At 44.8% G+C, this 27,677-nt stretch overlaps 1 long non-coding RNA gene across 1 annotated transcript in view; it reads left to right on the top strand.

Annotated features, from left to right (window-relative positions):
• Positions 1-27,677, top strand: part of LOC146867061 (uncharacterized) — a 110,478-nt gene that overhangs the window by 16,738 nt on the left and 66,063 nt on the right. The window contains exon 2 of the long non-coding RNA XR_014961065.1: positions 21,387-21,446. This is a non-coding gene — a long non-coding RNA (uncharacterized LOC146867061). The remainder of the gene's footprint in view (positions 1-21,386; positions 21,447-27,677) is intronic.

Consider the following 27,677-nt stretch of genomic DNA (forward strand, 5'->3'; position numbering starts at 1 on the left):
GAATTTAGGGAAGGTGAACTCAGGAATATTTTGATGAATGCTCACGTGCACTATAACCATACAATTAAAGATGATTTTGCTATGAATGGGGATCAAGTGAAGTTGTCCTAACACATATGAAATATGTTGATATTTTGAAACATTTCAAAGAAGCCGAGCTGCTGTACTTTGGATCATTTAATAGCAGATCAGAATTTTTATAGAGACTTCTAAATAGATTGCTTAGCGTAGTACAACCTGGACTGGACAAAGTTATTCATGACAGACACATTGAGGCTACTATCAATTAAAGGTAAAAAATGTGATGCAAGATTTTTAACTGATAAAAGCAAGCAGTAGCTACTTTGGATATCTATATTTCAAGAGATAACTTAGGGTCTAGAAAAATAGCTACATTCCATACAGCAGAAGGTGGCTGAGGGCACAAGCTCATGACTTCCGGACATTTCAGGTCAATAGACATAGTTGCAGTAGAAGGTGTTATTAAGAGCTGTTTTTGTTGGGGTTAGCTTTATAAAATTTTCTGACATCCATTTACAGATCCAAGATGAAGTAATGACATAACCAAGTCATTTAAGGATGTTTTTGAAAGCCCAACTACCACACACATGCATATCTCACCTGTTTGATTTTGATGGTGGGCTGAAGGCCCTTCAGATCACTACTGCTTGATATGAAGACAAGCTTGTAAACTATTGATGGCAAGACAGACAAGCTGATACTCTGAATGGATATTATGAAGGAAATATTAGATAAACGCCACACTTGCATTGATATGGCTGGGCGATGTATATTGGATGCTGAAGATATTTCACTTCAGATTTAACATGCACCATGGGATTGATGATAATAATCGAAAGCAGCAGAGCTTAAAGACAGACGCAGACGAATGCCATATTTGTGTACAAGGCATTCTTAAAAGTTCTTTTGTCACATTGGTCAACATGTGCGGACCCAATTCGGAAAAGCCCTCGCCCTTCCAGGAAATCATGGAATGATGAGAGACATTGGATTTGCAGTTGGAGGGGGCCTCTAGCCTGACCCTTGAGCTGAGACTAGACAGAAAAGCCACTGGGATAAGGTACACAATTAGAATAAAAGATGCCTTACATCTCTTGATGCTCCATCATGAAATGTTAGATGTATGGCAAGGTAAAGATGAGCCTACCAGGAAATACACTTATTTCTCATTTTGTGCATGATTCTGCCTCCAGGATGGATTTCTGATTTGGCACAAGAAATATTGGGGGCTGGTAGATATAAATAATACATTTACAAGCATGTACTCCGACAATTTACCTGTTCTGATGGCAATGAGCATGTCATCTTCAACAATCGAGCCGGTGTTTGAGGTTCATAGGTACACTGCTTGTAACAGCTTTTCGTGAAGAACTCAGAGTTGATTGAAGAATATTTCCACAATAATAAAGGCAAAGCACATACCTATTCAATACTCTGGGGGGCATTCAACGTTTTTGCTAGAGGAGTATGTATCTCTAAATCCTCAGGGATACTCTTATCTATACGTACCTTGATGGTGGGACTGGAATGGCACATTGTATCAACCACGGACACACAGGTGCTTGTGAAGATACAGAGCAAACTGGCAGAGTACAAGGATGAGACAGATGGGATATCCAGATTATGGGCTAGTATGCTTCACTGAGCAGTTTTGGGGAGGGTAAGCTCTCTGGCCACACACTTGGCTTATGAGTGTATTTATGTAATGTGCAGCAGAAGACACAGTTCAGATAAACACCGAAAGTGGGTAATTGAAATATGATCCAGAGGATATTGTGTCTGAACTTCTGAGATTCTTCCCACACCTATACACATCACAGCGATGTCCAGCATACAGAACATACATCAGCATTTGGAGAGAGACACTCTTGTGTGGCTAGAAAATGCAGATAGAGAATGTATACGTACCAACATTAGCATTGCCAAGATTAAACTAGTGGTCAAGGGAATGAATAACGGAAAGGCACCAGAAAGAATATAAAGAAATGCCAGTGCCTTGTCTATTACAAATGTAACTGTTATAGGTTAGGTTTATTAATAAGGGTCATAGTTCATTAAAACCATTATACATAAAAAGAAATAAGACATTAAGAACATTGCAATAAAAGCAGCGGAATCAAACAGTTAGTGTATTAAGCTAAAAGGTTCTTCACATCAGGTCGACGATATGTTAAAATGTCCCTTTCTTACAGTTGTTGAAATGTCGCCAATTCCAGTGGGTTAAGCTAAAAGTTTTTTTTTAATGAAAGGTCTGAAGTCTATTTACATGCCCGGTTCCTACAGATCTTAAAAATATCGCCAGCTTCCAGTGGACCAGCGGATTCATTTCATATATAATTTTCGTCTTGGTCTCCCCATTGTCCGCTTTTACTCTCATCACAAATAGCTGTACAAATTTAACAAACCTTATGTTCAGGCGTGAACAACCAAACCACAATGCTAGCGGTAGCCCTCTAGAGCAGCACCGGATTTAAAATAACTCAATATAAATGGTGGTGATATAGTCCATTCACCTTAAGTGTGCAATTTTGGTTGACACCCGCCAGCACAATGCCGTTCCAGTGACTGGAAAATACATGTACAAAAACAACACCAAATGCACCACTTAAACAATGTCATTCAAATAAAGTCCAAGTTCTTAAGTTATTTTTCGTTTTTTTCAAATAGCTGCTTTGGCTGTGTTGGAAAATTGTTTTTTAATTGCAACACTCACTGTATAATAAAGAAGAGCTTTTTTGAAAAAAACGAAAAATAACTTAAGAACTTGGACTTTATTTGAATGACATTGTTTAAGTGGTGCATTTGGTGTTGTTTTTGTACTTATGTTCAGGCGTGTGTGTACTGAATTGAGACCTTGTGCGAGTGCTTGCCTGCAGGTTCTTATTCCGGCTTGAACAAAAGGTCCCCTTAGTAATTTTCTTCTTTCAAGGAATAATGCTGGACAGATATAAAGGATGTGGATCATGGTCTCCTTCCCCTTCCCACAAAGTCTTATCTTATCTCCTTTTGTTATTCTGGTCCAGGAAGGAGTCTGGTCCAGAGTAGACTGTGCCACAAGGCGCAGGCGCATGAACGTTAGCACAGTTGCAATGGGCATCCATGATCAAAGTAAGGCTGAGGTTTTAAGAGCTTATAAGAATTAATAACTTGCCAGGCATAAGCTTCCTTTGCCAGGGTTGCTTTATTGTCATACAAAGAAAGTGACCTATTATTCGATAAATGTGTTTTTAAAATTATTTGGTTGAGACTTGAAGGTTCCATAAATGTTCTGCATGGAGAGAGTGGATTGAATCTTTTAGATAGTCGTTTAGCCCAGCTTTTGAACTGAGATTATTTCCAACCAGACCCAGGCTGATGCTGTGTTGTTTTCAGCCAGACAAAAACTGTGACACATCTTGAGGAAAGCATTTTTAATAGCCCAGCTGTGTTTCGTGAGGCACATCTGTAGGTGCAGCTGGGCCTGTGCAGTATGATTTGAAAGACTGAATGTTGACCGATAGGTCTTGGCAATTAATAGGTCTAAAGGTTTTGACATCTTCTATCCTACAATTTCAGAGCCGTATGCTATGGGGGGTAAAAGCTTTGCTGATATCACTTTCTGTAGGGGGTCCCAAGATGGCACTGCAAAGGGTTTTGGATGCTGCCAAAAACCTGATGTTAGGGAGGCAGCCTATGACTTCATGGCCTCCACATGTGGAATAAAGGAGCCTCTAGAGTCGAACATTACTCTGAGGGGCACACAAGTCAAAAGCCACCAATAATCCATGCACCAGGAGTTCTAATTGTCTTCATAACATGTAACTACTTTAGTTTTCATGAGGTTTTCTTATTATTTGTTATGCTGCATATATGTGGAGAGACTATTTAGACGTAGCTGCAACCCCACAGGTGTCAAGCTCAACAGACAGGTAGACTACCAGGTTTTGACGGGTATGCATTTAAAGCATCTAAATCATGGGACAAGTCTGAAAAGTAAATGTTGAACAACAGAGGAGCGAGTACACACCCTTGCTTCAACCCTGTTGATGTATATATCTTCAGTGAGAGTTTAGTGTCATCTCACAGCTTCACACATAGCCATGTTTCTCTGAAAGAGATGGATTGCTCTCATAATGGTAACTGGGATCCCAGCGTTTGATCATTTCTGCGATAATAAATCTAGCGGGACCCTGTCGAAAGCCACCTTGAAATTGATGAAACGCATAAAAAGGGTAATTTTGAAAGCAAAGGCGGTTTTCATGCAGATGTTGAGGGCAGCAAGATTTGATGATGTGCCCTGTCCTGAGCGAAAGCCTGATTGGTTCAATGGAATGAGATCCACAGACTTTATCCATGTTGATTTGCAAAGTATTTGGAGTCTAGTTCTAATAGTGCTACTGGTCGATAATTGCCAGGATTACTGCTGCTGCCAGCTTTAAACATTGGGTGAATTATGGATCCATCCTATGAGTCAGAGAATAACTGGTTCTCAGGTACTGAGTTGTATAAAATGTTAAGGTTTCTTGCCTAATATTCAGTATTAAACCTAAAGTGGGCAGCGGTCAGGCAGTTGGGACCGGGGGCCTTCTTTTTTACTTTTTCTTATTATGTTCTCTAAGATTCTTAAGTTTTGACCAGGAGTCTCTGAAAGCACCTGTCTGACCCAGTTCCAACGCTGACCTCACCTAGAGACATGCTTGTTGGACTATGAACTTCCTGCATGCACTTTGTCTGAAACAGCACTGTTGGCTGAGATGGGTTTCCTGAACTGGTATGCAAATCAATGCCAGGCGCTTTATCATTATCCTGTGTTGCTTTCATAATGGAGTAATGTTTCCTCAAATGCTGCAGCCATACTTCTTCAGAAATGTTTGTGTTATAGGAAGATGTTGGACCTCTATCAATTTCATTTATGATTTTCCAAAAGGCTTTAGAGTTGCTTGTTCTACAGGTGTGGAACACTCGAGTACAAAATCTTTCTTAATAATCTTTTTTAGGGGCGCGGCTGGCGAGGAGGGCCCGCCGGATCAGAATTGAGGGGTGACTGATTAGGCCTTGCTCTGGACGTTGTTCCTTCACCATTTATTGATTGCGTATGTTCCCCTCCTATGGAGGTTGCGTGGGGTCTGTTGGGGGCTTCCCTCCTCCTCTGGGGGACTAGTTAGTGTTTAGCTATGGGGCGACAGGCACACTGCACTTTGGGGGGGCTGTCTGGGCTCATGCAGGGGTGCAGGGAGGGGGGAGTTCTGTTGGGACCGGGGGGTGGGGGGGGGTGTGTTGTTTGTTAGCACCGCAGGGCAAACCCGCTACTATGTTCTTGTTATTAGGATGCTCGATGGGGGACGACCGATTGATTCGACGTATGATGGGGGGTAGGGATTTGACTGTGTTGTCAAGGAATGTTAACGGCCTGGGGGATAGGATTAAGCGTGGTGTGGTCCTGCAGTACTTAAAACGTATTTCACCAGATGTTGTCTTCCTGCAGGAGACGCACCTTATAGGTAACTCCTTTCATGCAATGAATCGGCGGGGATATCGTTTGGTGGCACATTCCGGCTTCACCTCGGGCTCGCGGGGGGTGGGTATTATGATCAAGAACTCGCTCCCGTTGGAGATTGATGAGGTGCGCCATGATGAGAGGGGACGCTACACGGTTCTGGTGGGAAGAATGGAGGGTAGAGTGTTTATCTTTATATCCGTGTACGTCCCGCCTGGGTTACAAGTCACCACATTCGCGGACCTGGGGCGCCTCCTTCTGGACCTTCCGAGTGGCCTGCTGGTGGTTGGAGGGGACTTTAATGCGGTAGCCTCTGGGTCTATGGAACGCCATCCCCCTAGGGACCTCCCCCGGGCACAGGCATGGCTGCCCGGCCTTCTGGACACGCTGGGCCTGGTGGATTGCTGGCGATTAAAGCATCCCGAATTGCGACAGTACACCTTCCACTCGGGTGCCCATGGTAGCCTCTCGCGGCTTGATTACATCCTTGTCCCGGCGGCCCATGCAGGGAGGGTGGGGGAGGTGCGCCATCTAGCACGGGGTATCTCAGACCACTCCCCATTGTTGTTGCATTTCGATGTCTTCCCGAGGGGGGATGGCAGGGTGGCCCCAATCAATGCATGGTATTTGCGTGACCCCACCATTCGTGCCGATTTGATCAAATCCTTACAGCGATATTTCGACGAGAATGTGGGGTCGGTCTCTTCCGCCATCTCCCTGTGGGAGGCTTTCAAGGTAGTCCTTAGAGGGGAGGCCCTCTCCTTTATCTCCCATGCCCGGCGGCTCGAGCGGGAGGAGGTGACCCGGGTAGAGGCCGAGATTGCAGAACTGGAGGGTGACCTGGGGAGCGGGGTAACAGACGCCAAGTTGCATGTTCTACACCTAAAGCAGGCGGCCTATCGGGCCCTCGTCACGGAGGCGGCCAGGGGCCTCAGTAGAGAGCAGCAGGGGCGATTGTATGATGTGGGTGATAAGGCTGGCAAATTGATTGCGTGGTTGGATAAGAGGGAGAGAGCGAGCCGCGTGGTGCCTGTGATTGAGAGTATTGATGGTGCGTGTGTCACCGAGCCGGAAGCCATTGTCTCCTGCTTCGCGGATTATTTCCGCGAAGTCTACTCCCCGGTTTCCCCCTGCTCGGAGGAAGATTCCCATGCCCTGCTTCGGGACATCGCACTGCCCTCCCTAACGGTGGAGGACAGGGATTCGCTTGACGCCCCTCCCACCTCGGACGAAATTGCCTTGGCTATTCGCTCGGTTGCATCCGGCAAGGCCATGGGCCCCAATGGTATTCCCATCGAGCTCTACAAGCTACGCCCGGATGTGTTGGCGCCCCACCTGCGCGCGATGTTCCTGGCGGCCCACTCGCAGGGTTCCCTTCCGCCGGACCAGCGCCTGGCCACAATTGTGGTGATCCACAAGGAGGGGAAGCCCCGTGAACGGGTCACATCCTATAGGCCGATTTCGCTTTTGAACGCGGAGCCCAAAATCCTTGCCAAGGTGTTGGCCAACCGGTTGGTTGGCGTGGTGGGCGACCTGGTCCACCAAGACCAATCTGGCTTTATACCGCACCGCAACACGGCGCTCAATCTGCGGCGCTTGCACGGGGTGCTCGCGCGTGTCCCATTTGTGCGGGAGCCGGCCATCTTGGCATCCTTGGACGCCACTATGGCGTTTGATACGCTTGAATGGCCATACATCTGGGCGATGCTGGCGAAATTCGGGTTCGGCCCGGGTTTCATTAGCTGGGTCAAATTGCTATATTCGGGCCCATTGGCGCAGGTGGTAGTGAATGGGCGAGTCTCGGCCCCATTCGCGCTGGGGAGGGGTACGCGACAGGGTTGCCCCCTGTCGCCTCTCCTGTTTGCCCTGGCCCTGGAGCCCCTGGCGGAGTGGCTACGGTGGCACCCCTCTATCCGTGGTCTCCGCTGGACCCCCGAGCATGAGGACCGTGTGTCCCTCTACGCTGACGACATCCTTCTGTATCTCGCCTCCCCGCGTAAATCACTGATCGTCCTGGTTGATGTTTTGCGCTCATTCGGTCGCAACTCGGGCCTGGTCATCAACTGGGCGAAATCCTGTGTCTATGTGCTCTCCGGGGAGGCTCCGGCCCTACCACGGGACTGTCCGATCCGGATTGCCCCCCACGGTTTTCGGTACCTGGGTATCTACATCACACTTGACCCGGAGGCCCGCTATGAGCGGAATTTGCTGCCCCCCCTCCAGCGCTTGAGGGAGGACGTGGTGCGCTGGCGGCGTCTGCCGCTCTTGCCGCTCGGCCGAGCGGCTTTGTTCAAAATGATGTCCCTGCCGCGATTCCTCTACGCCCTCCAGAATACTATGGACTTGGTCCCGGCACGCTATTTCCGTGAGGTGGAGGGCCTCCAGCGGCGCCTGTTCTGGGACGGGAGGCCGCGCATTGCTCTGGCTAAATTGACGCTCCCGTGGTACGATGGGGGGGTCGCCCTCCCGGACATTAAACGGTATTACTGGGCCTCCCAACTAGCTGCAATTAATCATGGCCTTTATGGGCCCGCCTTGAACCCGGCATTTGAGATGGATAAAATGCTCCTACCCGGTGGCGATTACAATCGCGCGCTCTACTCTGGCGCGCCCGACTCCCGTTTGACGGGACCGACGCGTGTTATGGTGCGTGTCTGGCACGCGGCTAATGCAGCTATGGGGTGGAAGAACCGTTTGACCCGGGCGTCACCGCTGTATGCGTCTGAGAGGTTGGGCTCCCTATGGACGTCGAAGGGCTTCGAGAAGTGGGACACGATCGGAATCAGCACGGTGGGAGATCTCTGGACGAGGGGGGGATTCAAAACTTTTGAGACGCTGCAGGCGGAGTTTCAGCTGCAGGGCAGTGAGTACTTTCGGTACCTACAAGTCCGCCATGCGCTGGGCTCCGTCTTCCCGGACGTCGCATCCATTCCGGAGTCTTCCCCCCTGGAGGACAGAGTGCTGGACGGCCATGTACCGGACAGCACGATCTCCCTCATATATAAAAAACTGATCAACGATAGATCGTGCCTGCTGACTAGTCTCCGCGAGGCCTGGGTTGCCGACGGGCTGGAGCTGGACGGCGAGGATTGGATTTCCGCGGTGGCCTCCCCGAAAGAGGTGGCCATCCCGGCTCGCCTTCGTTTCGTCCAGCTCAAGATCCTTCACCGGGTTTACGTGACGGGGCCAAGGCTTCTGCGTATGGGTTTTGCTGGTGACGGACTGTGTAAGCGTGGCTGTGGTGCGCTGGCGACTTTCATGCATATACTGTGGGAGTGCCCGAAGGTGGAGCGATTCTGGCGTGGTGTGCATGAGGTCCTGCGTGTGGTTACGCGTGTCGCGCTGCTGCCTGAAGCGAGGAGATGCTTGCTGAATGTATGGGAACCGAATGACTATTCGGTCCCGCAGACGCGGTGGGTGACTCTGGGATACATGATAGCTAAGCGTGACATTGCTCAATTGTGGGGATCCCAGAGGCCCCCTGCGGTATCGGCCTGGAAAGAGCATATGGATTGGTGTATGTTTCGTGAAAAGGTGGTGTATGTGGCGAGGGGTAAGCCTGGGGCGTGGGTGAAACTCTGGGGCCCCTGGAACGCCTACCGCGGGGGTATTTGTGAGCCACCACTGCTACCGGCTGCCTCACCTGTTCCGTCTCCCTAGACGGCCCCCCTCCCTCGGCCGCGGGCGCGCGGTCCCCCCAGTCCCTGACCTACTCCCATTCCCCTCCTCAGAGTTCTGCTGCTGGTTTGGATCCCCCACTTATGGAGCACGTGCTGTCACTTTGGATCGCGGGTTGCCTTGCGGGTGTGGTTTTTTTGGTGTTGTTTTGTTTCAAGAAAAGGGAACCGTACTATGGGCTTGGAGCTGTGTGGCCTGCACTTTTACTGTATGTATGCAATATGCTTTTGTCATTCTAGCGGCCGGCCGGGTGGTTGTAGGCCCATACCTGTAACTTTTACAACCTGCAATAAACGGTTTCAAAAAAAAAAAAAAAAAAAAAAAAGAATGTATTTTGCAACTTAGAAATGGAAATTTATAAAAAAAAAATAATAAAAAAAAAAAAAATAATCTTTTTTAGCAGTTCACACTGCCTGCTTGTAGTTTTGAGGCATTACTTTCTCCTGCTGAGTTGTGTAGGTAATGTACTTTTTACATTCATGGTATTCTCTATTTAATGATTTATTTGCTGAGATGAGGTGTTTAGTTATCCAAAAGCAGATTTTCCTTTTAATGGTTACCGCATGCGGTGAGATTTTATTCCTGCAGAATTGTCTTAGCAAGGTTTGCAGAATAGTTCCCATATGGTAATCACATTGTGGACTGTAAACTGCTACTCTTCTAGGAGCTCTATGCTGACTTGCCCAAGTTGATCCTGGAACTTCCCTTGCCACCTTAGTCTCTTCAGATTGTCTGCTGTGGTGTTGGCAATAAAGGTACTGGCGGAATAGTCTACACATGGACAGACTTGTGGCGTTATTATCTGGATGTTGTGGTCGCTGTCCTCACATTCCGCAATCTGAAAGCTGCCTATGTATTTGAACAGAGGTAGGGCGGGTGCTGAATAGTCAATTATTGCATCAACTCGTGCAAAAATGTGTGTCCAGAAAGGTGGCTTATCCTCTGTGAACTTTCCATTCAAGATGCGAAGACCAGAGCTTGCAAGTAGGCATTGGAATTGAGCGCCCCAGTGACTTTTTTGCCTTGATGCTGGCATCATCTGTCTGGAATGTTCCAGACTAAGGGCCTGATTTAGATCTTGGCGGATGGGTTACTCCGTCACAACGGAGATGGATAACCTGTTTGCTGAAATATAAATCCCATTATTTCCTATTGGAATTTAATATTTCGGCGGACGGGGTATCCATCACTGTTGTGACGGAATAACACGTCCACCAAGATCTAAATCAGGCCCTAAGTTTTCAACTGTTATATTCTCATCTAGTGTCTCCAATTGAAACAAATTTCCAAATATTGTTAGGCAGTGTGCATCATTCTCTGCCACCGGTTTGGTTGAGCTTTTTCCAGAAGTTTCACTGTGACTGTCTTTGCTCTGGAATTAGGATAGATATATACATTAGACAAAAAAAGAGGTTATTTAGCCCCCTGCACCCAATTCTCTATTTAACAGCCTGTAACCAGATCTGTGTAAGGTTGATTTAATCTACCTTCTTTTTAAGAAGGACTGAGATATATATTGCAAGGTCCGCTTTATGTTGGCCTTTGGTGCTTGTTCTCCACGCCTGCTCGTTATATTCCAGGTACCCTATCAGTGGCACCCCCTGCTCAACCCATGTTTCTTGCAGAAAGAAGATGTGAAATTTCCACACATTCTCCACAAACAAATCAGAGGATTTTTTAGAAGAGCCTGCTATGTTTTCATGAGCAGATCTGTGTTAACATTGGCTGTGCTGTGGGTGAGGACGTGGATCCTGAGGGCCAGTCAAATAAACTGTGACTCCCCACTCCTAATTCCCTGTTACCTAACAGGGCCTGAGGGGGGCAAGACAAGTCGTGTTTTGCAGGAGCTATGAGTAAGTGTGACCTTTACATGATCAGGTTAGCTGGTGTTGGGCCTAGACTAACTTGATCCTTACTTCTCACTCATTCTGGGTCAGAAGCGTTCTGCAATATTGACAAAGTATGATTGACAGGGGCCTTCTTAGCTGTAACTCTTAAACACTAGCCCTGTCTTTGGGATTAGAGTTAGTGGCATTATCTTAAACACTATGCAAGTAGATGGGGCACACACCAGAAACCCCCATGTCCCTGCTATATTTTGACCTTGCAATAGAATTGCTGACTGTCATTACTTCAAATCTGTGACATATTCTTCTCCCTGATTAATTGGAGGAGCAGCATGGACGCCTCAGTCCCTCATGCCCACACTGCCCCTAACAAAATATTTATACATGTTGCTGATGGTATGAACTCAATGGGCGGAAGGGCAGAACCAAATAAACTAAAATTAGAAGCATTAGAAATGCCAATCAGTCACCCTTATGTGTACATGCAAACAATGTCAATTGACGTTGCCAATGGTAGTATATACTAGTCTTCAATGTCTGTCAACATCGATGTTGTATCTTCTACATTTCTGCTGCAGTTTTTCTAGAGACCAATAGTTTGCAGTAAAATACAGCAACCTTAGTCCGTATTACGATCCAGGTGTATATTCCCTGTTTGCAACACAGCGCACTTTAAAACAGGTGCGCCGTGATGCAAACAGGGAAGGTGCGCCCTATTCTGGTGAATACGCTGCCCTCAGAGCAGCCATGAACTCTCGCAGCCCTGGAGGCAGCATATTCAAGTGAAATACGGAGCGGGTGCTTAAAAGCTACTTTGTGTTTCACAGTTCAGGCGGCACCATCATGCACTCTGAAGAGGGATTAGAGATCCCCTTGCAGGTGGGCAGGGCCAGACTGACCATAGCGGGCACTGAGTGTTTTTCCCCGGTGGGCCGGGAGCCTGTTTTGTACCCGCGGTGGCCGTTTTTTTTTTTACTGGGGACTGGTTTTGCAATATTGGCCCCCTGTAACAAAAGTGGGAGCGATGCTTCTCACTAGCACCCCCTGCTCCTAGGGTGGTCCAAGCGCAATCTACCAGGGCTGGTTGCTGCTCCCAGTCCGGCCCACATGGGTGCAGTGAGTGACTGCACTCACCTGCAAGGGGATGCCTGGGGCTGCCATTAGGAGCCACTTGTGTGCCTCTGTGCCCGCCTACATAATATGGTGCGGGTTCAGAGATAAAGTAATTCCCTCATTTGCATTGGGCCATGCCCCGATGCAAATGAGGAAGCTTCCTCTTGAGATAGTGCTGGCGCTTCATCTGCGCCAGCACTATCAGTATTACAGAAGCAACCGTACAAGTGCCTGTGGCCCCTTCTGTAATACCAAAGTTACCTGGGGGCACTCAAGCAAGCGCACATGCCTGTTGCGCCCCGGGGCACTTTCTGTAATACGACCCGGCATTTTAACATTGCTCTGCTTTCTTAGATTCAATATTACCCTTGGGAAGGCCAAACACTGAAAAGGAGGAAAGCAACAAATAATAGCCAGGTATCTAAGACTGACATACAATCCATCCATTCTTTAACAAGGATTAGCTCTGTGGGTATACATAGCTGTTGTCAATAGATAGTTAGAGCTCTCTGTAGCGAGACCGAAAACAGGGCAAAACAATAAAGAAAACAAGCTATACATCTCCCTGTAGAAACAATAGGACCTGTGATTACTTTTCTTTTCTGAATGCTCTCTTGTTTGTTATGACTCTGATCACCTAAATGAAGGAGTCTGATCACCTTAATGAAAGACCCACCTGAGGAGTTCTTATCAGATGGCCTATCCTCTGTTTCTTGCCAGTGTGAGGAATTTGATTACATGGGAGTGACATTCTTCTAAGGATACATTATTATAGCCCTTCAACTCCCTATTGAGTGGGACTTACCCAAGGTTGGGTAGAATCTCTTCAAAATATATTTTTGCAGGTTGCACTTCTTTTTTGTGCTTAAATTATGCAGTGTCCGTTCTTCTGCAAAGTTCTTCAAGATTAAATCCTTCGCCACACCACAAATTTCTATTTCTATTTCTATTTAAAATTATTTGTACAGCGCACGTACACCAGCGGTTTCTTGGCGCTAAAAACTGAAAGAGGTCAGAGAAGAAGTCCCGGGTTAAGGGAAAAAAGAGAGACTAAGGTATTAATTAAAGGATTTGGCAAAAAGGTATGCCTTGAGTTGTTTCCGAAATAACAGATATGAGGTTGAAGCCCTGAGTTCTGCAGGCAGAGAGTTCCAAAAAGTCGGGGCGAGAGTCGCAAACTTCGAGCCTCCCCATTTCTTTCTTCGGAACCGTGGGACAGTGAGAAGGGATTGGGAAGATGACCTCAGTTCCCTAGATGGAACATAGGGAATGATCTCCGAGGAGATGAAAGCTGGCGCCGTGCCCAGTCGTGCTTGGAAGGTGATAGATGCAAGCTTAAACTGGACACGGGCCCAGACGGGAAGCCAATGTAAAGCTTTCAAAAGGGGAGTGGTGTGGGAGGATTTAGGGAGTTTGAACACCAGGCGTGCCGCCTGGTTCTGGATCTGCTGCAAACGCCGAAGACTATATGCAGGGATACCTGCATATAGGGCGTTGCCATAATCCAGGCGGGATACGACCATGGCAAGAGTGATAAGTTTTAGGGCATCAAAAGAAAAGAAACTGGACACCTTGCGAATGGTGCGAAGAGCCAGAAAGGAGGAAGAAACCACAGAGCTCACCTGGGAGTGAAGGGTGAGTTGTGAATTGAGCTTGATGCCTAGGGTTTTAACCGAGGTGGAGGGAACAGGTGGGGCACCAAGGGGAGGGGGCCAGAAAATGGGGGACCAGGGGCTGGATGAACCACCCGTCAACACCAGCTCGGTCTTATCTGGGTTGAGCTTAAGATGGTTGTGGTTCATCCAGTCTCGGATGTGAATCATGATAGTTTGAAAGTTGGAGACAGAATCGGGGGAAGAGGAGAGGTTGAACACAAGCTGGAGGTCATCCGCATAATTAAATACGGTGACCTCCATTTGTTGCAATGAAAAGATAAGGGGGGAAATGTAAAGATTGAATAAGAGGGGGGAAAGGGAGGAACCTTGGGGAACCCCGCACTGAACGTCACGGAAGTCTGCAGTGAAGTCACCCAGGCGGACAGCCTGGGTGCGATCCCTCAGGAAGGAGGATAACCAGACCAACGCGGTACCCCCGATCCCCGCCGCCCTGACACGGGAAAGTAAGGTGGAGTGGTCCACCGTGTCAAAGGCGGCTGAGAGGTCGAGGAGAACCAGGGCCTGAGGTTGGTTGGTATCCATTCCCTCCCTGAGGTTATCAAGGACTGAGAGCACTACCGACTCCGTGGAGTGTGCGGGGCGAAACCCGGCCTGGCGGGGGGCAAGAGCCCCGTTCTTCTCCACGAAAGAACTCAGGGCGTAGGTGACGTGACGCTCGAGTACTTTCGCCAGGAAAGGTAGGAGAGAGATGGGGCGGAAATTGGCTGGAATAGATGGATCGGCACCAGGCTTTTTCAGGATAGGGACTATTACAGCAGATTTAAGTGAGTTGGGTACCACACCCTGGGATAAGGAGCTGTTGAGAAGGTGAAGGGGGGGATCTGGGCAGTTAGAGAAGATATGACGGAAGATATGAGCCGGGCAGGGATCTAGCGGGGACCCTGATTTAACAAGTGGGATTATGGCATTTATTGATTCCTTAGTTAGAGGTGGGAGGGTGGTGAGATGGTCCTTGGGAGGAGGACACTGAGGGTCCACAAAGGTAGGGGAAGGAAGGGGAATATTAGTTTTAATGGTTTCGATTTTTTGAATGAAGAAATTATTTAGGGAGTGACAGAGTTCCAGAGAAGGGGTGGGTTTGAGAGAGGTTCTGTCCGAGTACGCTAGATTGTGAACAATCAAAAAGATTTCCTTCGATTTGCTTTCGGCTGCGAGGATTTTGGAGGAAAAGTAGATGGTTTTTGCCTCAAGGATGTTTTTCTTATATAGGGTCAGGATGTTTATAAACTCTAAGCGTAAGGAGGGGCAGTAGTTTTTCCTCCAAGCCCGCTCCGCACGCCGACAAATCCTTTCTCACAGAAGACTCAAAGCAGAGTTCCAAAAATCTCACTTTAGAAAGTTATCATACATTGTTCCTCACATTTGCTCAAAGTAGTTAATGCCCCAATTTCTAAAAACTGCAGATTATGGTACATTCCCATATTATCACAAGCTCATTCACAGTATTTTCACTTGCTCTTTGTCAGTATAGGGCTTTAATATAATAATATAGACAGCATAAGCCATTAAAAACCACCCACCAGAGTTCGACTTATTTTTACTCTGGTGGGCGGTTCTTTGGCAGTCCCACTGCAGTACCTGCATCAGTTTCAGAGAAAAAAAAATACATTTGGAAATAATTCTGCAAAGTACGAGTCAGAAGGATAATACGAACCCAAAAGATCTGTGAAATACCACCCCCCTGGCCAAGGAGATGGTGGGGGTCCCCTGAAATAGAGTCAGGGAACAAAGACTTCAGGACCGAGGAACAGGACAGGGACAGGAACAGCTAGGCCTCTCTGCAAACTGAGGGACAGAGACGCATCACCCCTCTCTCCTCTGCACTCGATCAGAGCAAAGCTAAGCCTAAACCAAACCCCCAAAGGCACCCCAGTTACACCCTAAAACCTACATGTCTGTCCCACATCAGTTGAAACATTTTATGAAATTCCACAGCTTATTGGTGGATTTGAGAGGTGGTCTGTCACACCATCAGGTTCCCATTCACAAATACAATACACTCATTGTTCTATATCCTCTCCCATTACATCACGTGTGACTCGTTCGTTTAATTCAATAGTCGATACTTTGACATAAATTCTCATGTATTTCTCAGTTGCGTCCGTGGATGAAGTCTTGGATCCCACGGCCAGTTTAATCCGTTTGGCAGACATACAATGTTCTCTATGCTACATAGCCTTGAACCTTTACACTTTCTCTGCAGCGCTCATCACTTCTGTCTGATTGGTCATGTGTTCACTCTCACTCATTCTCCAGCCCCTCATATATCCGGCCAACTTAAGGAAATTTTCAGGCCTATTGGGCTCACTATGGCGAATGAAATATAAACATTAATTAATTACATGGAAATGCACTTTTCACTGTTTACCACCCACCTTTGCACTATCCCTTGTTAGTATTTTACTACCATAAGCTTAGGGCAAAAACGACATTATTCATTATTTTTTAAAGCAAGATGCAAAATGTAAAATGCAGCCTAAACATGCATTAATTTTGTTTCTTTTGAAATGCATTGTAGTATGCGGTCTAGTTCTTTCATGCATTCGTTCACATTACTGCACGCATGTGCAAAGCGGTTTCCCACATATTTCATGTGATTTGTATGGTAGTCTCCACTGCACAATGTTAGTGCGTATTATGGGGGTGTCAATGCGAGCAGGCGTCATTTTTCGGAAACCCTGTTCCATCAGTAGCACAGCACACATAACACTGGTGACGTTCAAGATTCTATACTCCGTACCCGGCATTGGAAAGATTAGTGAACCTTGAACACAGCACTGGGGATCCCCATCAAAACACTGATAAGTGAGCCAAATGTTGTAGCCTGCACTAAATGGGCCTTGCCCAGATTAGCTGCCTTGAGTGGAGTAGACAAGACATACTCCCCTTTGCTTTCGCGAGAGAACAACCTACTGCCACTACTCACGGCACAGCTCAGGGTTATTGTTTACTTCTGTGAGAAAGAAATGATTAAAGCAGGAGCTCTGCACAAGGCACTGCAAGTTTTTTTTAAATATGGCATGCTCCACGTCATTAAATATATTTAATTACCTAAAAAAACACTGCATCATAGATATACCTGGTGTTTCTGCTGAAGGAATCACGGTAAGATCTAGCACCATACCATCAAGGTTAGTGTCCCATATGTGCATCATATTAGTTGGCACTCTGCAGGGGAAATGTACAAACTAGGGAATTGTGTCTTTAACACAGACTGTTACACTGTAATTTAATACACAGAGGCTACTACACCACTCAGGGCCCAAGGCACGTGGGATTTGAGTTGAGCACATAATGGAGGAGATGTGGAGCACCTAGCGCAATCTTCATACATTTAGCAAAACACTGCTAAAGCATTAGGGACTACTAGTCTGATATAGAACATGAATGTCCAAAATGATGGATATTGATTTCAAGTTATGTTATGTTTTGTTAAGTTGTCTATTTTTATGGTGCACAACTCACCGAGAGGGTATACTGGAGCTCAAGCAGGAGCTGTATGGGCCGAGTCGGGGACAGGGCTAGGTGAAGTGCCAGGTCTTCCGTTTCTTGTGGAATTGAAGAACTGAGGCGGCAACTCTGTAGCACAGGGGCAGGTCGTTCCAGCATTTTTGAGTTAGGAAGAGAGAATTCCACCACTGGGTGCGGTTCTGTCTATGCAGGGTGTGTGTGTGAGTAGCAGTTCAACAGAGTGGAGGTGTCTGGTAGGTTTGTGGAAGTTTATGCGGTTGTGTAAGTATGAGGGGCCAATGTTGTTCAAGGCTTTGTATGTGTGGTTGAGATGTTTGAAGAGTACTCGTTTGTGGATTGGGAACCAGTGGAGCTCTTTTAGATGTGGGGTGATATGAGCGTGCGGTAGGAGGTTGAGGATGAGCTTGCCCACCGAGTTTTGTATGGTCTGGAGTCTTCTGGTCACTTAAGCGTTGATTCTGGCATAGAGTGCGTTTCCGCAGTGCAGCTTGCTGGTGATGAGATCTTGGGGGACGATTCTGTGAGCATTGGTAGGGAGCCATTTGAAGATCTCCTTGAGCATTTTGAGTGTGTGGAAGCAGAAGACAGTCATGGTGAGTTGGTAGTCGATTGCTATTCTGAGATACTTGCCATGTGTTGCCTGGAGGGTGTGGGTACGAATTTAACAGGCCACCAGGTGGAGTACCAGAGCGAGGTATCTTTCCCGAAGATTACTATTTCTGTCTTGTTTGTGTTGAGCTTGAGGCATTTGGTTTTCACCCATGTGGTGAGCTTAAGTCGTGCAGGCAGATAAAATGGTCAGGGTGTTTGGTCTTTTGTCAGAGAAGGCGAGTATGAACTGAGTGTCGTCAGCATAAGATATGCTGTTGAGTCCTTGGGCAGGGATGATGCTTGCGGTTGGAGAAATGTAGGTGTTGAACAGGGTGGAGCTGGGTGCAGATTATGTGGAACCCCACAGATGAGGTTGGCGGCATCTGAGATAAGGGGGGCCAGGCTGACTGACTAGGTGTGGCCTGTCAGGAAGGAGCAAATCTAGGAAAGTGCGGGTCTTTGGATGCCGGTTTTGTGCAGTTGTTGTGTAAAGATGGGTGGGAGACAGTGTCCAAGGCTGTGGAAAGGTCCAGTAGAATGAGGGCAGCAGTGTCACTTCTGACAGAGCTGTTAAAAATTAGTTCGCTCTGTAGATGATTACCATTTCATCATCATCATCATAGTCTTTATTCGAAAATAGCATTTCATAAAAGACACAAACAACAAGATACACTAAAAGATGCAAAGTCCATAAAATACATCGAGTCATAAATACTAAAAAAAAATTTAAAAAGCATTAAACAGGAAGTCGAACGACTAGATGGGGAAATAGCGTATAAAATACAACAGTATAAGGACAAGGAAGGAAGAATCCATTGCCCAGCATACCAAAAGCTCAGTTAATAACTAACAAAGTATGTGTGGCAACTTTATTCCTTAAATACCATGCCCAACCCAGGTATTTAGCGAGAGCAATAGAAATAATCGGTAAAGTATTAGTGCGTAAAATCCTTAGGGCAACAGCACTACTCCTGGTGCCTAAAACTTTACACAATGGCGACAACCAGACTCGTCTTGGAACGACATAGGCAGGACAAACAAACAAAAAGTGGGCAATTGATTCAGTTTGCAAACCACAAACAGGGCATGTATCCGTACCCACACTTGACCACCTGCTTGTAAGGGACCTGAGCGGTAGAGAACCAGCTCTCAACTGGAAATACAGTTTCCTGTCACTAGGTTTGGTGATCAGGTCCCAGTAGGGTTCCAGAGCTGGTGTAACTTTCGCCTCCAAATACCAACTAGTCATCCAAGAACGATTTACTTTACTCCAGGTCTGATAATCAATGTGTTACCAATAGATTGTTCTCAGAGAACTCTTGGAAGGGAATATAACAGATGTTGGATCGCTCCACAGCCCCTCCAAACCCAGGTCAGTCAGGGACGCTCGCAGGTTCCTCAACCAGCCGATCTTGTGGAATGTATCAGACTTAATAACATCCAAAAGCCCGCTGGCATAAGAGGAAAGTTCCGGAGTAGTCCGCCAGTATAAGACCGGACGGAGTTTGGCTAGGTCCAAAATGGACTTCCTACCTAGATCGTATCTAAGGGGAACCAAAGGAGTTCTCTGGGGGAGGCCTGTAATGCTACGGAAACATTTCTTCTCAACTGTCGTTAGAGTAGTTAACGCGTCGAGACCCCATAGCTCAGCCCCATACAACACAGAGCTTAAAGCCTTAGCCTCATAAACTTGAAACACTGGTTTAATTGGCTTAGTGAGAGATGTTTTAAACTCACTAAGTAGAACCCCAGTGAAGTGTCTGAGTTTCAAGGAGGACATCGTGATATGCTTACTCCACTTATTATCATTAGTTATATGCATACCTAGGTAAATAAAATTATTAACCTCCTCCAGTGGCTGGCCATTCATAAAGAATTTCCTCGCTCTATAGCTAGGAGGTGGCTTGAAAACCATAAGTTTGGTCTTTGTCACATTAACTTCCAGACCATGTGCAAGACAAAAATCGTCAAAGACAGACAGGGCTCTTTGCAGACCACTTGGTGTTTTAGACACAATAAGAGTGTCGTCCGCAAACATCAAAATTGGAGCAACTACCCCTGCCAACTTTGGAGCGTCAGTAGTGACACTAAGCATGCGTTCTACAATCCCGTTAATATACAAAGAGAAGAGCGTGGGGGCCATGGTGCAACCTTGGCGCACACCACGCTCAACAGGAAACTCAGGGGTAACTTTGTCAGGACCTCCCCACTGGATTTTAGCAAAGTTAGGCTCGTGCAATCTCATAACCAAGGTTAGAACTTCCACCGGAAGCCCCAACTTATCAAGAACGAGCCACAGCCGTGAACGGGGAACTAAGTCAAAGGCAGCTCTTAGATCTACAAAAGCAACAAAGAGACTGCCTTTCCCCAGAGTCACAACCTTCCAGTGTAATTGGATGAAACGAAAGACCTGGTCAACTGTGCTAATTGATTTACGGAAACCAGCTTGAAACGGGGATAGGATCCCATTGTCCTCTACCCAATCCAGAATTAAATTCAGAACCATCCTCCCAATGATCTTCTGGATTGTGTCTATCAGACTAATAGGTCTGTAGTTAGATGGAAGTGCCTTATCTCCTTTTTTAAAGACTGGGATAATAATGGCACCCCCCCAGGATTTTGGTACAGGGGCGCCTTCAGCCACAGCATTGGCCACTAATGCAATGTACTTGCTCCAGCAAGTTCTATTGTGGAGGAAGACGTCTGACGGAACCCCATCTGAACCTGGTGCACGACCAGTAGCTACTGAACCCAAGGCTGTTAATGCGTCTTTAGGACTAAAAGGACCTTTGCAATAGAAGACGTAGGGGGTTGTTACCAGGGGATTATGTAAAAGACTACATGCACATTGAGGCTTAAAATAGTTAAACCACTCTTCTTGGGTGACATGATTTAAAGGACTGTCAGGCAGGCCACCCCTATTCCATTTGATAATATTCCAGAATAATCTGGAATCCTTGGCATAACTTGCTCTCTTCAGGTCTTCCCAGAAACGCTCGTCCCAGTTCTTTTTTGCCTGATCAAGGCTTTTTTTTATACAGCTGCCTGGCCTGCTGGACACAGGTCCTGTTACCACTAGAGAGAGAGCTACAGCTAAATTAGCTTTTTTATTCAGGGGCTTCATGCCAAGTTTATTTGCAAAATTAGACAGTGCTGTCAGTACTAGGCCATCATGTTTATGTTGCTGCAGCCATTACTTGGCTACTTGGATTTGGGTTTTGGTTTTATAACAGTTGCTTCTTTGAGAGATCTCTGGAGAAAAGTTTTCTGAATAAAGAGACATATTCTGAAAATCAAGTTTCATTGAGAAACAAGCTTTTAATTTTTTTGAATATTTGGCTTTAAGCAATGTTAAAGACTTTACCAACTGGTTGTATTTGTACTTGGGGCTTGATACTGTGAAGGAACAAGAAGAATAATTATGTCAAGATAATGTTAACAAGTGATATGTTGATATGAATATGCGAATGATAGCAACCACAGAACATTAATGCCTGTCAATTACTTTTCCAGTTGTACAAGAGTGGAGTAGAAGCTAAGCTGATCTTCATCAGAGATCAAATATTTACAAAGGTATGTCTTGACCTAGTGTGTCTGTCGCACAAGTTTGTTAGTTGTCCCTACAACTTGCGAAACCAAATACTACTGGAAACAGACTGAAAACAGATACTGAATCCTTGAGTTTTGACATTACAGGTGTAGCCAAGCTGAGTCACAGCTTAAATTTAGGGTGGTACAAGTCACAGACAGTTGACACACAAATTGTGGAGAACAGATATTTATTTGCAGTTATATATACTACAACAAGTCCTTTAAGGTTGTCAGATTCCTTTATATAAGAACCATTTGTATACATAACTACAACTTTACACTTATCAGTTACGTTTTACATAATGAATGAAGGTGAGAGAGCTTGGGCCCGAACCATCAGTTGCTTCCAGAGTGACAACCTTTGTAGAAGCATGACAGGCAAGAGAACTATCACTGATTAAAATATTGTTAGAGTGCAACCAATGTGCCCACACAGGAATCCATTCGACAACTTAATTGGTGTTTAATAAATTTTAACTATAACTTTAGAAATAGGTCGATGTAAATCAATCTTAACATAATCATATAGAAATACAGAAACGGAAGAACTAGTTCAATTCTCCTGAAAAGATGGACCCCAATATAGTGCTAAGCAAATGACTAACTCTAAAGTAATGGTGCAACCGATCAGGAAAAAGAATTGTCAATTGAATGTCATCGGACAGTTCTCCTTAAGAAGCATGAGCAACCTATCTTTCCCTACACTATTCTAAAGTGGCATCCTTATTCTAAAGGAATCTGGTAATGGTCAGCTAAGAAGAAGAGAATGGGTGTCATGATTTAGAGTCTTCAGTGAAAGTACTTCAACAATGGGTCTAATTGCATAAAGCCACTCAAACAAAAATATAGGTCTGTTCTCAGAGAAAACCCAATAAGGACTTCCTCTACCTCACTAAGTACAGCACATAATATCAGCTGCAGTTCAGTTGACACTCCCATGTGACTTCTTCTTTGGTAATGTCCCATAGCTCTGGAACGACTAGATACTTTCACCACATTTCCCACATTGAAAAGTTGTAACTTTCTCTTGTCCTTGATCATTTCTCTCCTCTCCCATGAGAACTCTTCTCCTCGTTTGTTATCACAATTCCCTCAGCTGACTCCTTCTTCCCATACCTTATTATCTAATAAGACAAAACTCCTTTATTCTAACTAACGAGGCTTATCCACACCAGAGGGAAAGCAAAATGAGATGAAACATTCCATCAGCGAAGGCTAAACACAGACAGACGTGAGATTGCAAGGCGAGTTTGCACTGACAAATAGCGTTAGGCCTGAATGAAATTGCACATGTAGTTAAACTAAAATACACGTTAGGCCTCAAAATAATAGCTAACTTTATCAAGTGCACCAGGTTACAACCACATGCAAACAATGAAAATGCACCACAAATGAAATCTCATCTCACTTAAATAATGTAAAATGTATTAAGAATTATTAATAAAGTACTCTCAAATGAGCATAATATTGCGTTACTCCTGAACCTCTTAAACATTAGTTTGCACATTTTATTTAATTAGTTTTATGGTAAACCATCTATACATTTATCCTATTTGTTAATAAAATAGTACTTTACATTTCTCCATTAATCACAACTTAAGCACACATTGTATAAGCTGCATCTGTTATACATGGAGCACTTTATATAAATGATACTCAATCTTTACCGTTTAGTATACTAATTTAGGGTGATTTTTTAAAGAACCTTCCCTAATGGCGCCGTCCAGGTAGCAGTATTGAATGCAGGTTTTGTGGCTATCACTCTGAAGTAATGGAATACATCGTCTGTGTATGCCCCGCACTGCTCTGGGAGTTCGATCCTGCCGCTAGGCAATAATGGCTGCTCTAAATCCTGACAACACCAAGTTGAACATTGGGCTCACGAAATTTGTTCACAAAGCGTCAAAACTACTGGAAGCTACAACTGCAGCCAAACCCTCCTCATTTTAGCATGGTGGCCGAGTTAAAAGGCTCAACAATCGAATTAAAGACTATGATATCAGAAAACCAGTGTGAGGCCTTTCAACAGAACATTATTAGCCCATAATGATCTCTCTAAGTTTTTGTAATTTATAACCTCCCGTTTCTAATACATATCATTGTCATTTTTATTGTACAAATTAGTTGTGTTTTAAATTGTAATTTTTTTTAAACCAATCAATAAAGTTATTATAATATATTAATCACACAAAACACATTTGAGTACTGACTACTCATAGATATGGTGCACTCCTACTTTTATCTCAGATGGGATCTAGATTCCACTTCCTCAATCCCTCTCTAATGGCAAATTGAGCCATCACCAAATTTCTTATCTTATCTTTGATTTGATCAGATTTGACCAAATTAAACCTTTGTTACAGCAACTGCTTTTCTCTTGAACTCTTCCAAGTGTTTCATTTCCTGATAATATTCATTCTGTTTCCTTTCCAACTTCAATTCTCATATTTTTCTTGTGATCCCGTTCTACTTTTTGTATTTCCTGTACACCTTCACTCCCACAACCAAAATTATTACACAAAGTGCAATAATCAACAAAGGTTTCAAGTTAGAGCCCACTATTCCATTTCCTAAATCGGAAAACCATATTCCTTCAGTGCTAAATTCATGACCAACTTTGTCCCAAAAACCTTCTTCTACCTAACCTCCCACTTCATTGTGGATGTCAGTAATATTCTTTATAAACTTCTTCCAGTCATTTATCTTAACTGGTATATATGTGCAACACTGTTGAACCTTTAGCATCCAACAGACTGTTCTCTTTTGCGAGCAGTATGTCTAATGCAAGTCGATTCCGCATAACCATCGCCCTAATAGCAAACATTTCTGTATTTACCGGCCAAACGGATCTAGCTGTATTAGTAGACAACTTATTATCTACAGTAGAAAGCTTTCTAATCTTGATGTCATTCAGTATCACCCCCAACATTTGGTATGATCGCTCCAAATATATCTCACACAATCTCTCCAGCACTAGCTCCACGTTTCGACCTAGATTTTTCCTCCCAAGCAGGATGATCAAAATTCTCCACATTATAAATCTTCGGAAGCTCTGTTCCCAAATAACAAGTGTCATACCATTTGTTTGGCAACTTATAGTAAGCATTCTTTCCACAAACAAAATAAACTCCTGGAATCACAGGATCAGCTTCATCCAAAAATAACTTCCGTCTTCCTCTTACTTCAAAAGTATGATCTCATTCACTTGTGCCCACAAAAATATAATTTATTCAAACTTGTTATTATATATGCACAGTGTCCCTTGGGATTGCCAATCTAATGTCAGTGCTCCCATGTTTCCTGCTGTCTGGTGTTCCACTTCTTCTTGTGACCAACTGCCTTTGCCTTTACTGCTCTATATCTATCTTCTACCTGCTCTAGAAATTTATTTTCAATGTAAGTGAGAACACACGTTACATTATTTCAATGTGCATAAGATCTGTCCGACGTGTTAAGTGGTGTAAAATATCTGTTTACACTATCAGCTATTTAAGATTATGAATTCTTGTTCGAGTGCTTGAATAGCGGAACTTCTGAAAAGACTAAATCATGATTTGAATAATAATACTGAAAGTGACCTTGTCCATTAAAAAGACTCAGCAGTAAACTACATGTAATAGCATATGTCAATGGAATGTGGTGATATATAATTCCTTAGTCACTGTGTCAGGTAACTGCATATACACATAGCAATCCTTAGCTTCCATCATGTTCACATACTCATAGAGCAAATTAGTGTAAGTGTTTATGTATAATCTCCTCTAAATAAGTCAATATGTAAATTGTGTTCTCCTAATGAGTATAACCCTCCATCTACTTTGTGTGACGATTTTTTCTCAGGTGTATGTTTCTCTTCTTTAGCATTAGTCAAACCTAAACGTAGCCCTACAATTAGCACTATTAAGCTTAACACTACAAATGTCACTACTTCACTTATTATATACCTACGTCTATGACTAGTGCTATTCGTTGCTATACTGTTTGGACTCAGACCAAGTAGGTGAAGAAATAGCAGCAACAGAGTCCTTTTCTGTAATCTCCAGCTGTGCAAAACAGCAACAGCCTCTATCTGAGGTTTTTGACTTTATTACAATGTATATACAATCTTCATGAGGCTTCCCTAGCCCTACTCTGTGTTCTTCTAAATTGTTAATTCCTTAGTTTATTCTTCTTACACTCAAGCCTAGGTATTCTTCTTTAGGATACTAAATGAGGATCATGCATCAGTCCTAATGATGTGATGACCCAGTTCATCAATGAGCATTTCCAGTAACATTTCTCTCAGTTTCGCAACTTGCTTAGGATACTCTTTCGAATTTGAATTAGGAAATTCGGTTTCATTCAATATTAAGTTTCTCAAACCACTCAGTCTTGTCGGATAAGGAAGGACAAATACAAGAAGAATGTTCAAATCAGGCCCCTGAAGTTTCAGCAGAACCTCTACTAATAGACCAGAACCCCCAGACGTTTATCTCGTCGTCATAAGTAACCAGATAGATGAACTCAGGAGAGGAATATTTAGACAAGGCACCCTCGTTCTCTCAGACCTTTGAAGGTTTGGTCCTTTACTCTCGTCTCCACTCGGCTCTGATTCAACAGATGCTTCCGCTATGGGTGAAAGATCTCTTGCAGCAGATAACTTCCACCGTCTCCTCTCCTTTGCCCAGCTTTTTTTTCACCACCACTCTTGATCCCACAGAACTAATTTCTCCTCTAGGGTCAGGGTCTTGATCATTCACCAGCACACTGTCAGCTGCTTTAAGCTCAGAGTCAGCTTCAGATTCATTAGGACCCTCTTCAGCTAACTCAAGTGCTGTCTCAGGCTTGGACTGGTCTCCTACAACTTTTCTAACCTCTTCCTGTGGCCTTTCGACCACAGCTGGCGCTCTTCTAGAGGAGGTGCTGCTTCTAGTTCAAGGGGACATCGGACTCTACGAGTGTGGGATGCATGCACTCAATTTAGAAGACCACCACATTTCACAGCAGTCGTCATCACCAAGGTCACCTGGTATGGACCACCCTAACGAGGCTCAAGACAGTTCTTCCGCATATGCTTCTTCACCATGACCCAGTCACCCGGACTAAGGTCATGACACTGCTACTGATGCTGCGGTACGGTAACTACTTCAACCTGGTGGGACACAGAATGAACCATGTCAGCCAATCCTTTGCAATAATCGAGCAAATCATCTGTGATGCTAAACAAGTGCATTTGCAGGCACAGCAGGCAATCACATAGCCCTCCCCATGATCATCTCATGAGAGGATAGTCCTGTCCTTCGATCTGGGATACTGCAGAGACTCATCAGTACAAGGGGAAGAGCATCAGGCCCTTTCAGAGATGTTGAAGAACACACTTTATCAAGCCTAGATTTCTAAGTGCTGTTGACTCGCTCCACGATACTTGAAGCTTTCGGCCAATAACTGCAACGTAATCTCTGCTCCACCTGTAATGCTGCACATAGCATTCTCAAAACCTCATTATGAAAATTAGTTCCCCAATATGATTCTAAAGAGGTTGGAAATCCAAATCTCGGAATGAGTTCTCTCAATAACAGCTTCGCTACAGTGATGGTATCGCATCTTCTGGTCAGGTGGACTTCCACCCTACGTGAAAAGATGCATACCTCCACTAAAATTTACTGGCATCTCAATAAAGTTCAGCTGTATCCTGTTGAAATGACCTACAGACCTTCCTATGTGACTCAGTGTAACAGCACTTTGCTTCCCCACATTAATTTGTTGACAAATCACACATCAGTAAAACAATGCCTCAGCCATCACTCGAAACTTCGAATTGAACCAAGCCTGCCTAAACAATTTTACCATCTCATCTCCCTATATGCATTGGACCATGGTATTACCTGTTCATCCGGGGTAACACACTATTGGGTAAGACTAGTCTCCTTCTCGCCTGGTACCCAAATGTCATCATCTCTCTTCACACATCCTGCTTTGATCCAACTCTGTTACTCTTCCTCAGAAACGTCCTCTTGCAACCTCTTCACTTTCTCCAATGTATCAGCAATTGTCATCAAAAGATTGAAATTGGTTTAATCTGCCCCCTCATTTGTAAATTCACTATTTAAAGTACACAAATTTAGTGCACAGTGACGTGCACCTTCATCGGTAATAGCAATTGCCAACGGTCACAAAATTATTCCATTTGCAATGAGCAGAACCTTTCACAACTGAAACTTGTGCCGGCATTTG

The sequence above is a fragment of the Triturus cristatus genome, chromosome 1_2 (genome assembly GCF_964204655.1).
Source record: "Triturus cristatus chromosome 1_2, aTriCri1.1, whole genome shotgun sequence".
NCBI classification, from domain to species: domain Eukaryota; kingdom Metazoa; phylum Chordata; class Amphibia; order Caudata; family Salamandridae; genus Triturus; species Triturus cristatus.